We start from the raw sequence: 11,478 nt of genomic DNA, 5'->3' as shown, positions 1-11,478 counted from the left end.
CAGCTTGTCACCGTGGGTGCTCCACAATATGATGCAAACCCTCCTGACTTATTGTGGAGCTCTGGGAAGAAAAAATACCCATCAAGGTCTTCCTCTCCTTTATTCACTCTTTTCTCCCGCTTTTCAAAGCGGAGAATCAATCAGCTGTACACACACACGTGCACTACTCACTTCTTTTCCCTTCCATCTGTCTATTCAGCAGCCAGTGATCATTTAGACTTGACATGCATTGTGAAAATGTGAGCTGCTCTGCCTCTTTCTTCTTCTCTTTCTTTCACTCCCTTTCTCTTTCAACTGTCTGTCATTAATGTCCAGGTCCTACAATATCTGAACAGAGGAGAAGAAGAAAGCCAAGAGTGAGGGATGAATTGATGGATGGGAGGATAAGCACTCAGTGTCCTTTCTTTAAAGATTTGTTATTGTACAGTACTGTCTCCCAGTCATTTTTGGTTGCTGTTTCAGTCTGAAAGCCCATCCACGTGCTCTTTTGTATGGGAAAGCAATAAGGCCCCATTGAATGAAGCTGAATGGACCTGCCATCCTTAGGGGCTGAGGCCTGAGGACTCCTATTCTTTAGCCCCCAATCTAATTGGAGCTGAAATGAAATGGAGGTTTCTCATGAAAATAGGCTTTGTTTGGCCGCAAGGCTGGTAATTCATAAACAATAAGCAGGGCTCTATTGTGTTGATAATAATATATTCATGCTGCTGGAGATGGGGAGAAGGCAAAGCAAAGGCTGCGGATATATAAGGAGGACGGGCAGAGACGGAGATGGCGAGGAGGGAGGAGGAAGACCGCGGCTAATAGCAGATAGTCTGTCAAAAAGATTGGTAATCGCCAGGTTAGAACGAGAGCTTGTTTTGAGGAAGCGAAAGGTCCAATAGTGGGCCAGAGAGGGGACTGACAGTTGGGGAGGAAGATTGCAGAAATGGGAGAGGGGAAATGGGATTCCTCAGGTGAGTGGTTTGGCAGGAGTGAGGGGAGGAGGACTGGAAGTCAGGCTATCATGAAATGGTGCAGGTCTGCGTGCAGTAAAGAGTGGTGGGCTGGTGGAGTGGATTGGTCAAGTGCAGAGATAGAGTCAAAGAGGTGTTAAGGGGGTGAGGGGCGAGCGGGATATCTGCTGGACTACAAAGCTGACGGCAGCTTTTGGCATCAGGAGGAATGATACACGGATGAGGGGGAAAAACAGGTGAGCTTTAACGCCACTTGGACGCATCAGGTGTTTGAGATGATCTGTTATTGATGTGTGATCAGGTTTAAAGCTACCTCTGTCAGATGATCCACGGCTGATTGTCTGGCTGACATTCTCCAATAGTAGCGCCCAAAAGAGGGCTGGACTTGAAATGCTTTTTCATCCTGATGGATCTGCTGAGCTACGAACGGGTGTCCTGAATCAGCTCTCTCTATTTTTTTTCTCCCTTGTTTTACTGGAGAGCCATTCTTACCAAACTGTGACGGGAAGCAGCAGTTACTCTGGTACCTTGAGAAAACATTCCATTATATCTGGCACCATGTTTTTCAAGACTATACAGGCGTGAGAGATAAACTGATGACAATCCTGGTGAGTACCTGTGAAAGTTGCTGTCTGTGTCCGGGTGTCAGTGATGTTTGCATGCTTCTGCGCCATCGGGAGATGTATGACCTGCATGAGGGTAAACAGCATGGAGACTGTGAGATGTCACCTGTGGGAAGTAACCCATGCGCTTCTGTCGGGTTCCACAATCATTTTTACTTTAAAAGTTATTGGCAACTTCCCAACGTGTGCACATCTGGTGTAAAACTCAGCTCAGAATAGTAGTCGTTTAAATGTACTCTGGTATCAAACATAACGAACCAAAACAGATCAGTAAGCAGCTGCTTATCCCTAAATCCATTGATTGGTGGTGTGTATATGAGTACATACGTGTAAAATTAATTGAGGTTAATGGCAAGAGTTTTCCATTGGAGCAGAAACAGAGTGACTCATTAATAATCACAATATTGAATATGTTATATTTTGTCCTGTTGACAATTTATAAAATCAATTAGGTATTATCATTAAATTTAATTGCTTGAGGTATAAAGAAATAATTTCAGATTAGTGATCTTATTTGAGAAGGAATAACCGCGATATGACACAGTTAAAGCAATTTCTAATCCTCCAATCCTGAGATGCAAAAGAATTTGAGCAGTCAACAGAAGAGCGTGCAGGCCTGCAGCTGAGGTTATGCCGTGATTCGGCCAGTAGGTGGCGCTATGCACCCAGCTCACGCTCGAACACCCTTGTGAAGTTAGTAAACAGGCCGCTAGATGTCAGTATTTATCAACCTATGAACTACACGTTCAGCCTGACGTTCGTTTCCAGCACGACAACAAACTGGTGATGAGAATATGAATTTGTCTGTTTAAATACATGTTCATGCAGTTCATTCAACGGATCAGAGGGAGAAGATTATTGCCATAGTAAATACGATTTATTTTAAATTTGTGTATTAGGTATTTTAAAATATAACTGCCTGAGTAAGCAGTAAATGTTCCTTATAAAAAGTGGCTTTTACATTAAATTTTAAATTCGATGCATCAACATATGCACTTTTTTCTCCTAGTAGTGTCTGACAGCCAGAAGATGGCAATGACACATAATAGAAATACTTTGCACACCAGTGTCTGTGCAAAATGATGAATGTGTGCATGCTTTTGTATCAAACCTTACCTTTAATATAATTTTTACAATATTTTTGACTTTTTTTCACCTTCATATATGTTTGATTTCGTTCCTGCACAGTTTGCCCAATGCTTCTTGGTTACTTCTTTTGTTTATTTGCATGCAGCAAAGTGGCTGCTGGCAGTGCTGGTCAACACAAGTGGCTGGCATTTGGATCCTGGTAATCAGGCTGTGGGCAAACTGGGTGGCAGTGCTCTGAATGTTTTGCTGAAGATTATCCCAAAATTATCCATGAATTATCCCCCAGAATTACTCCATTCCTGTCTGGCCCCGTCCATTGATGCAACTGGAAGGGGAAGAGTGTTGGACAGAGAAGTGCGATGCCCATATTGTCCGAGGGAGATTTGGATAGAGCAGCTTTAGTGTCTGTGTTATAGTGTGTGTGTGTGTGTGTGTGTGTGTGTGTGCGCGCACGTGCATGTATGAGCACTGTATAATGATTTTGGCATTACTGGAACATTGGGGTAATGGAGCATGTTAATCCACATCAAACAACTATTAGCCACAGCTTTCACTCGTACTGTACATGTTATGGTAAAGACCACAGATCTAGGGTGCATCTAGGAGCCCAACACATTATATTTATTCCATTTGTAACTGTTCGCCAGTGCTTTGCCATGTCAAAGAGCATCCCCCAAAATTAGGTTTTTTAATTCACTTAAGCAAACCCTCCTTAGAACCTGCCACAAACTGTTGCTTCTTTTAAATATTTGAATGCTCACAGTTTCGAGATCCATTTGGAATGAATTTAAATTCATTTGATGTGGTTGTTATCACTGCATGTTGCTGTGACATTAGTGTCCAGGGATGAACAAGTCTCTGTGCACGTGTGTAGCCGCTGGAGCCCCAGGAGAGGAACTGTGCTGGTGAACCTCTGTGATAAGTGTTCGGTAAACGGGTCAGTGATTTGTCCTCGGAGGCTCAATCTGAGCTATTTTTCCTGAGACCACAAATTGTCTTTCTTATTCATCCCATAAACAGACCACCAGCTGGGCAGACTCCAAGTAGTTAGTTGCCAGCTTGGTAACCCTATTTTCTCGGACTTGTGCACGATAACATGTGCACTCTCCTCCTCCCCCGCAATATAACTTCTGAAGATGAGAAAATAATTACGCACAAAACTAGTGGAGGATCACAAGGAGGAGGAAAGTGGCATGAGGCAGCAGGGAAAAAGGCAAGAGAGGCCAAGGTGGGGAAAGGTTAAAGACTCTTTTTTTGGGGAAAGGGGCTGTCCTTCCAACAGGGCCCTGCTCCCTGACCCACTGTTAGAAGAGGGAGCGTTTAAAAAGCTGTGAGGGAAGGAGAGAGACAAGGCTAGAGCTTCATGCGAGGTTCCGAAGGATAGCGACAGCGAAGCTAAATGGGAGGAGTATTTGCCTCCGACTGATAGGGAACAATTGGGCACGCAGAAGGAAGCACAAGCACGTCCGACAGGAACATCCAGAAAAATAGCCATTTTTCCACACAAACACACAAATATACACACACTTAGAACTACTATCCCAGCAGGCTATGAACTTCAGTGCAGTTGTTGCCATGGTGATACAGTGAGTTGCTGACCCCCCTGACTCCATTTTCCTGCCCCTTGGTTATTGAAAGAGTTGATTGACACGTGTCCAAATGTCAGCCGACCCATCTGGCCACACAGGATGGGGGTGGGGGGGGGTATCTGTGGGGTTTCACTTTGTCACTATAGGGAAATTTGTGTGCGCGTGTGTGTTTATAAACATGCACATACATGTATATACGTATATACATATATGCGTACTGAAAGTAGTTGAAGGCCAGGAGGAGGAGAAACAGCAATTGTAACAAACTGCACATGGGGTATGTACAGTTTATTATACCATTTATACACGCTCAGCAGAAATGAGTATGGAACACAACACCCCTACACGGCAACACAATGCATGAAGAGTGTCTGTAGAGCGAGGGCAGGGTCGTATATGTGGTGCGTCTTGTGAGCTACACTGAGCCCACGTTTAAGGTTCCATCTGGATGAATTGACGTCTGCTCTGGTCTCGTGTTTTCAGCCGTGTGAACGCTGGTCAGCAGCCACATTCATTCATTCATACATCAGGTACAATAAACCCGATACACACACCCCCACACACTCCATGTTGTGTTGAAAGCTTCTGCTTATTTCTGTACTTTTTGGCATCTCTTTCTCAGTTTTTTGTTCGCGTCCTCTCCCTTTCTCAGCGTTTCATTGTGTGCAGGATTGAAGGGACCGGTGTTATCTCGATCACCCACAGCAACACATTAACCTCTCCTCTCTTATCGCTGCACTGGTCATTAGTGCCAAAACCCTTAGCGCCCTATTGACAGGGGCCAGCGAACTTTGCCTGCCTGTGTGCGTGTGCGCGCGCGTGCACGATGAGTTACTGCAAGTAGCACGCATTTTAGACAGGTGATCTGCTGAGTTGGTGATCTTGGTCGATAGCATATTAGCATTTGCTTGTGTGTGTGTGTGTGTGTGTGTGTGTGTGTGTGTGTTGGCTATAAACCATCTGAGATTCTGAATTGATGTGCTATTTTTAGATTTCTCCTTTTGATTCAAATGAAATTCTGAATTGATCCTCCTTTCTGAATACATACAATAATTCTAAACACTTTTGCAGTGAAGCTGGCGAAGAAGAAATTGAACTGCAGACGGCGTTGGTGTTAAATGAAGCGCTTCATTGGCTGCTGGTGGCGGCCTTTGTCTCAGCTCACTCAGACAACTGTCAATGAGCGTATTGCACATTAAATCAATCCAATTACAACATATCTCACCACGCTGATCGCTCGTAGTGGCTTACAGCGGCACCTGCTTCAAAACACGACTTCAAACACCACGAGGAACAAAAATATTTCCAATCAGTTAAACAAAATTCACTTCACAGTCATCAACCCCCCCGCCCCCTCCGATTGGAACACCAAAGCAAAATGGAGCCATTTCATTTGAGTTGATGGATGCTGCTGACTGTCACCAAATGCACCACTTGTCCGTCTGTCTGTTTCCTGCCTCCTCCTGGCTCTGGCTGTTTGTAGGGCTGACAATCTAACAGGTTAAAAGAATAATTGCAACTCTATTTACCCCAAACAGCCTCCGCACATAATTACATCCACACACACACACACACTCTGATGGACGCAGCACCACTATCACATACTCACACACACAAACACGCGCAGAGAGGGAAAGAGAGAAAGTCTCTGCACTAATATTTACGTAGCAGTGTTTGAGTGAACCCTCCTCTTGTCCTCCTCTTCAGTGCAAAGCACTTTTAACCAGCGGCACTCACTGAAATAACAGACCCCGCGTTGACCGTACTCATCGTGCTGTGGGTGTGTTGCGATGTGTATGTGAAAATATTATGACAGTCTGAGCCCTCCACCCTCACCTTGGATGCTAGTGCATGTAAGCTTCTGCCTTAGGAAGCTTGTGACAATTTCCATTTTTTTAATGGACAAAATGGAGCATTTCCTGTGTAAAATATCAGAGTTGCATCCTTCATTTCTCCTCTTCATTTGGTATTATTGTGAGGATTGCAGGTTTATAATTGTTATCAAAAACATACTCTTAGGATTGCTTCACTGTAAAAAAATCCTATAATTATTTTAAATAATTGGCACAATGTAATACAACATCAAAAATGACAAGTTTTATAAGCACTGATATGGTTGTAAGAGCCCTGCTAATAGCACAATGGATTTAAAACAGCTTTTCTGAGTCAATTCTTTGCTGCTGAATTTCCACATCAGCCCTCTGAGGAATCATCGTCCCAGACGGCTTCAGCTGTTCTTGGAGTTTGGTGTGCAACCATTAAAAAAAAAATAGAATCAGCGTCATTAAGGGATAGAATTAGCCTCCCAGGTTTTCAGGAAGGACCCTCTGGTGTACGGAGCTCCAGCCTGCAGCCGGCTGATGCAGTGCCTCCTCTCAGACGTTGGTGGTGCTCCTGCTGCATTGTGATTAATGACTGCTGCAGCTCCACTAGATCCACTCACAGCCCAGCATTACATTAGGAGACATTATCTAAATAGTCAACAAAGTGAAATTGAATTTAGGGCCCCATCTCCCATTCCCCCCTCGCCACCCACCCACCTCTCCCTCCAGCTCCTTCTGCTGGTTCAACTGGCCCGCTCCAGGATCCCATTCTCTCCTTATTGTTAGAGCAAGTTGAGCAGCATCCTCTGCTCCTCATCCACTCTCAAATTGAATCAGCCTCAATTTGACCTTTTATGTACCAAAATCTGCTACAGATTCATAGCATCTACATGCAAGAAACCCTGCGTGTGTGTGTGTGTGTGTGTGTGTGTGTGTGTGTGTGTGTGTGTGTGTGTGTGCGCGTGTGTGTGTGCCCCCCGTGTCAGCTCGCATTGCTTACAGTGAAGTGAGAAACAGCATCTCTCTATTTGCTGCAGAATAGACCAATTAGTGTTTAGCAACAGAGCAGGAACCCATGTGAATGTGTCATTGATTAGCAGGATTTGGCTAATCATCACATCTCATAAACTCGCCTGCTAATGTCAGCTGGATCTCCTACAACACGCCTCCATCTTGCAGCTCCATCTATCCCTCCACCTCCTCTCCTTCTCCTTTCAGCTCCTTCTTCCCCTATGTCTTTCCGCACTTGTCTTTTTTGTCCTGTCTTCATCTGTCTGCTCCCTCTTCCTTCCTCTGGCCTTCTTGACTTCCTCCTTCCTCTCTCCCTCTTTCTTCCCACTTCTTCCCCCGAACGTCACTCACTGATTTAGAGAAGGAGCTGAGCAGATGCTGATGTTCCTCCTCAAACATCAGTACAAAAACGTCCTATGCTGAATACATGTTTTAAATTCTCTTACAGATTTTACTCATTTTTCAAAAATAAAACCTGAGAGTCAAATGTTACATGGGAAATCATGTCTTTAAAAAAATGCTTTTCAGTTATTAGGCGTATGTTAATGCTGCTAGTATTTCATAAATGAATCCAGATTAGAAATCAGACATTAAGGTAGAAACTAATATATTTACATTTGAAATCTACCACCAAAAAAGAAAAACGAACCTTCCCATAACAGTAATAAACTACACAATTTAACAATATTATATGGCATTTTTTCATTTGGCACTGAGAACATTTTGGGAACATAAACAGGATTTATGTTTTGAACGTAATACTGTAGTAAATGAACGCAGTAATAAAAAATAACATTACATTATTAAAAGAAAATATTTTCCCTTAAATCATTTTTAACAACAAACTAAATGAGTGGTTTAGCAGCTTTTGTGTGGTACATACACATGTATGTTTGTGTGTGTGTGTGTGTGTGTGTGTGTGTGTGTAAGGTTGTATAGTGGAAACGGGCAGTATTTGATTTGTTGTGTTGCTAATGTGACACTGATTATACAGGTCAGAGTAAAACAAAACACTGAGACGGTGCAATGCTAATACAGATGCTGTGATAAAAGGGTCTCTGTCTCTCTCTCTTTCTCTCTCTCACACACACACACACACACACACACACACACACACACACACACACACACACACACACACACATTCTCATTCATAGAGCCTCACAAAAAGCCACATCTCACATCAGCATACACGTGTAGGTACAAATCTACATGTATGCATACTGGTGTCCTTCATGCAAAGACACACAAACAAACTTCTGCACATACACATTTGCAGGTCATGAAAATAATAATGATAAAAAAAACATCTCACAATGACTTTCAACAAAACGCACTACAGCTTTTTTAAAGAGGTAGACTGTTGCCATGGAGAGAGGAGGTTAGTGAATTTGACCTGTGCTATCACGCTAGCTTTGGTCCTGCAGCTGTAATTTCAAATGAGAGAGAGAGAGAGAGAGAGAAAAAGTGTTTCTCACTGAATTGATTTATCCCTATGTTTATGAGTAGATAAGTGCAGTGATGCTTGGATGGAGGGTTATTTTCATGGGGTGACTCTTTTGTGTCTATTGTGTTTATCTAGGCCACTGTTGATGTAGGGAGTACTGTAGCTCCTTTTCTTTCTTTGTGTCGGTGTGGGTGTCTGCGTGTGCACCTCTGACATGTTTATGCGTGCGCCAATTTCGCCGCTAGTGCGGCAAACGCATGGGAGGCATTGTGGTTTATGAAGTCTTGGACGTGATCAGACTGTTCTTGCAGCTGTAATGAAATCAATCACAATAGGGTAGAAACAAATAAAACTTGCTCTCCTGTAGCGTTGGTCTCAATTTGGTTCCATATTTAGTCTGCTTTGGAGGGTTGTGGCCTTTAGTTTATAATAAGAAATAAATACGAATAAAAGTCAGCACCTTTACGTTTGCGTTTACGTTCTTGGACCCTCAAAATCAGGAAGGGATTCGAATCAAATGAATATGCGCTTGTCTGTGCTAAAAAGCCGACGGGGAGCCGATCACAAAGCTGGTAGCAGTATGGTGGCCTGTCTGGGTTTTGGGGTAATTTGCCGTAGCGGGTGTGAATGTTGGTCGAGCGGGGCGGGGATGTGTCAATCACGCGTTTGACAGGGCCTTGTATAAGCTGTCATGTTGGCCAGCAGCCGACGCACAGACACCGCGCAACGGCAGGGCCAAGCAGGGGTCACCCGTCTGCCCTAAACGGTCCTCTCGACAGCGCAGGGTACAGATAGGCGAGGCGTTGCTTCAGGGGAGGTCAGCCCAGGGGTGATCCAATTCTCTTTGTTTGGGCATCAGGAGATTGTGTGCTCACCTCTGTCAACCCCCTCCATATACAGGGCAGCAGAGAAATAGGAGGGAACCTCACAACAGTGGCGAGCAGGGTTGACACCAGTGTGTAACCTGTGTGTGTGTGTGTGTGTGTGTGTGAGTGGGAATGTATGTATAATCTCCCCAAACAAGGTTGTCACTTTAACTGTTCTCCAGTCAGCTGTGCAGGCAATATACTGGACAGCAACGTGCGCCTTCAGATGACCCTTAAATACCGCGGTAGGGCGGTGAGAGTGGAGGGGTGACTTTGGTCCTGCAGTTTAGGAGACTTCCACCTCCATTGTTTCCTTTCCCTCTCTCTTCATCCATCCCTTATCTCTTCTTCACGGTCTGCCATTGTCTTCAGCTCTGTGCTCCCATTCCATCTTTCAACTTTCGCCTTCAGGGACTCTGTTCACCTTGATCCCATATGATGGAATGCTGGGTCCCATGTGGCTGTGTCCATTTTTAAGGTACAATACAAATCAATCAACCACTAACCCCCCCCCCACCTTCCTTTATCTACAAAGTCAACTAAAAACTGACTTAGGGTATAACATTTAAAGGGGTGGTTTGGGTGGTTCAAAAAATACATTGCGATGCAAATTTTAGCAACGTCAAGGGTACAGCTAGAGGTTTTTGTGCGCGTTTTTGCTAAAGCGACAGATTCACAGTTTGTAACCCAACACAAATGAGCTCCAAAGGTCCCAACAGGTCACACACTTGCAATGCGGTGACAAGTTTTTGACATGTTTTGTTGCAATAAACATGCAACCCATGGCCTAAAAATCATGTTTAGTGTTTCATTTTTTCCCCAGATTTCGCAACATTAGATAAAGACCCTTTTACCAGGAAGATGTTCACCGTGAGTCAGAAGGAATTGGTGCTATTCCTGACTAAATGTTCCTTTGTAGAAGCTCCAGCAGCTTAGTGATGTGTAAGCTGAGCTGTTAATTTAAGATCCCTCTGTTGTCTCTCAAGTCCTCTGTGATGATACCGCTGCAGCCGTCCTTTCAGCGCTTCTCCAGCTTTCTCAGCAGAGCTCAGTCCACATTTCTTTGGTAACACATCTGATTTATCTTATGGTGCAATTACAAAATAATAGCTTTGGCCCCCTTGAAGAGACTTCATACAGTGTTATCATGTTCCGGGTGTTATCCTGCCTCTCGTCCAGTGATGGCTGGGATGTGCTCCAGCGCCCTGTGATGACCCTGATTAGGAACACGTAGGAACGGATGAAGATTGTAAGTGATGAAACTTCATGTTACACTAGATCGCCTCTGTGAGTTCTCCCATACTGTTGATACATTGTTCTTAATTCTTGAAGTCTTGTTCAGTCACGATAGCTGCGTTGCCATGATGATCCCAGCGCCCTGATCAGGGTCAGGACTGTTCGTTGCCATGATGGGAGCAGATCTGTTAAAGTGGATATATAGCCAACAATTTAACAGTTAAAGCTGGAGAAACATGACAATACATGTGGAGCCATTACTGTCGTCTAATTGCTGCTAATTTTAATTGGTAATACTTGAGCGTGACCACTATTCATCAATACTATATTATATATATATTCACTGATGCTGATAATTTGCATTTGCTTGTCTTTGGACACTAGATTAAAAAGAGTATGTTGGCTCTCTGCGGTGCAATATTTTATATTATATCAAAATGGTGGAATATGTAATGCGTTTAATGTATTCATTGTTTTGTCCCCTATAGTTTATCTTCTTAGTTTCCAAATGTGCAGATTATTTTGCAAAGCCCTTGTAAGTGTGTGTGTGTGTGTGGGTGTGTCTGGTGTGTGTGTGTGTGTGTGTGTGTGTGTGTGTGGGTGTGGGTGTGTGTGTGTGTTTGTGTCAGGAGAACCAGGGGGTAACTACCATCTGGTAGTGAAGGCCAGTGGACCGTTGGAGTTGTGCTGCCTCACCCTTGTCACTGGCAGCTGTGAATGCATGTGTGCGGTGTGTCCGAATGTGTTTATGTAACACTGCGTGTGTGTGTGTGTGTGTGTGTGTGTGTGAGTGAGTGTCTGAGAGAGACAGAGACAGAGAGACAGATCCTTCCATGAA

At 44.0% G+C, this 11,478-nt stretch overlaps 1 protein-coding gene across 2 annotated transcripts in view; it reads left to right on the top strand.

Annotated features, from left to right (window-relative positions):
* Window positions 1-668: 668 nt before the first annotated feature.
* Window positions 669-11,478, top strand: part of sox1a (SRY-box transcription factor 1a) — a 62,424-nt gene continuing 51,614 nt past the window's right edge. For both annotated transcript variants that reach the window (XR_003889935.1, XR_003889936.1), the window contains exon 1: window positions 669-1,564. The gene's annotated coding sequence lies outside the window, so the exon portion shown is untranslated. The remainder of the gene's footprint in view (window positions 1,565-11,478) is intronic.

Source organism: Takifugu rubripes, chromosome 1 (assembly GCF_901000725.2).
Source record: "Takifugu rubripes chromosome 1, fTakRub1.2, whole genome shotgun sequence".
Lineage (NCBI taxonomy): Eukaryota > Metazoa > Chordata > Actinopteri > Tetraodontiformes > Tetraodontidae > Takifugu > Takifugu rubripes.
Note: the sequence above shows the minus strand (reverse complement) of the source record. Positions and strands in the feature narration are given on the sequence as shown.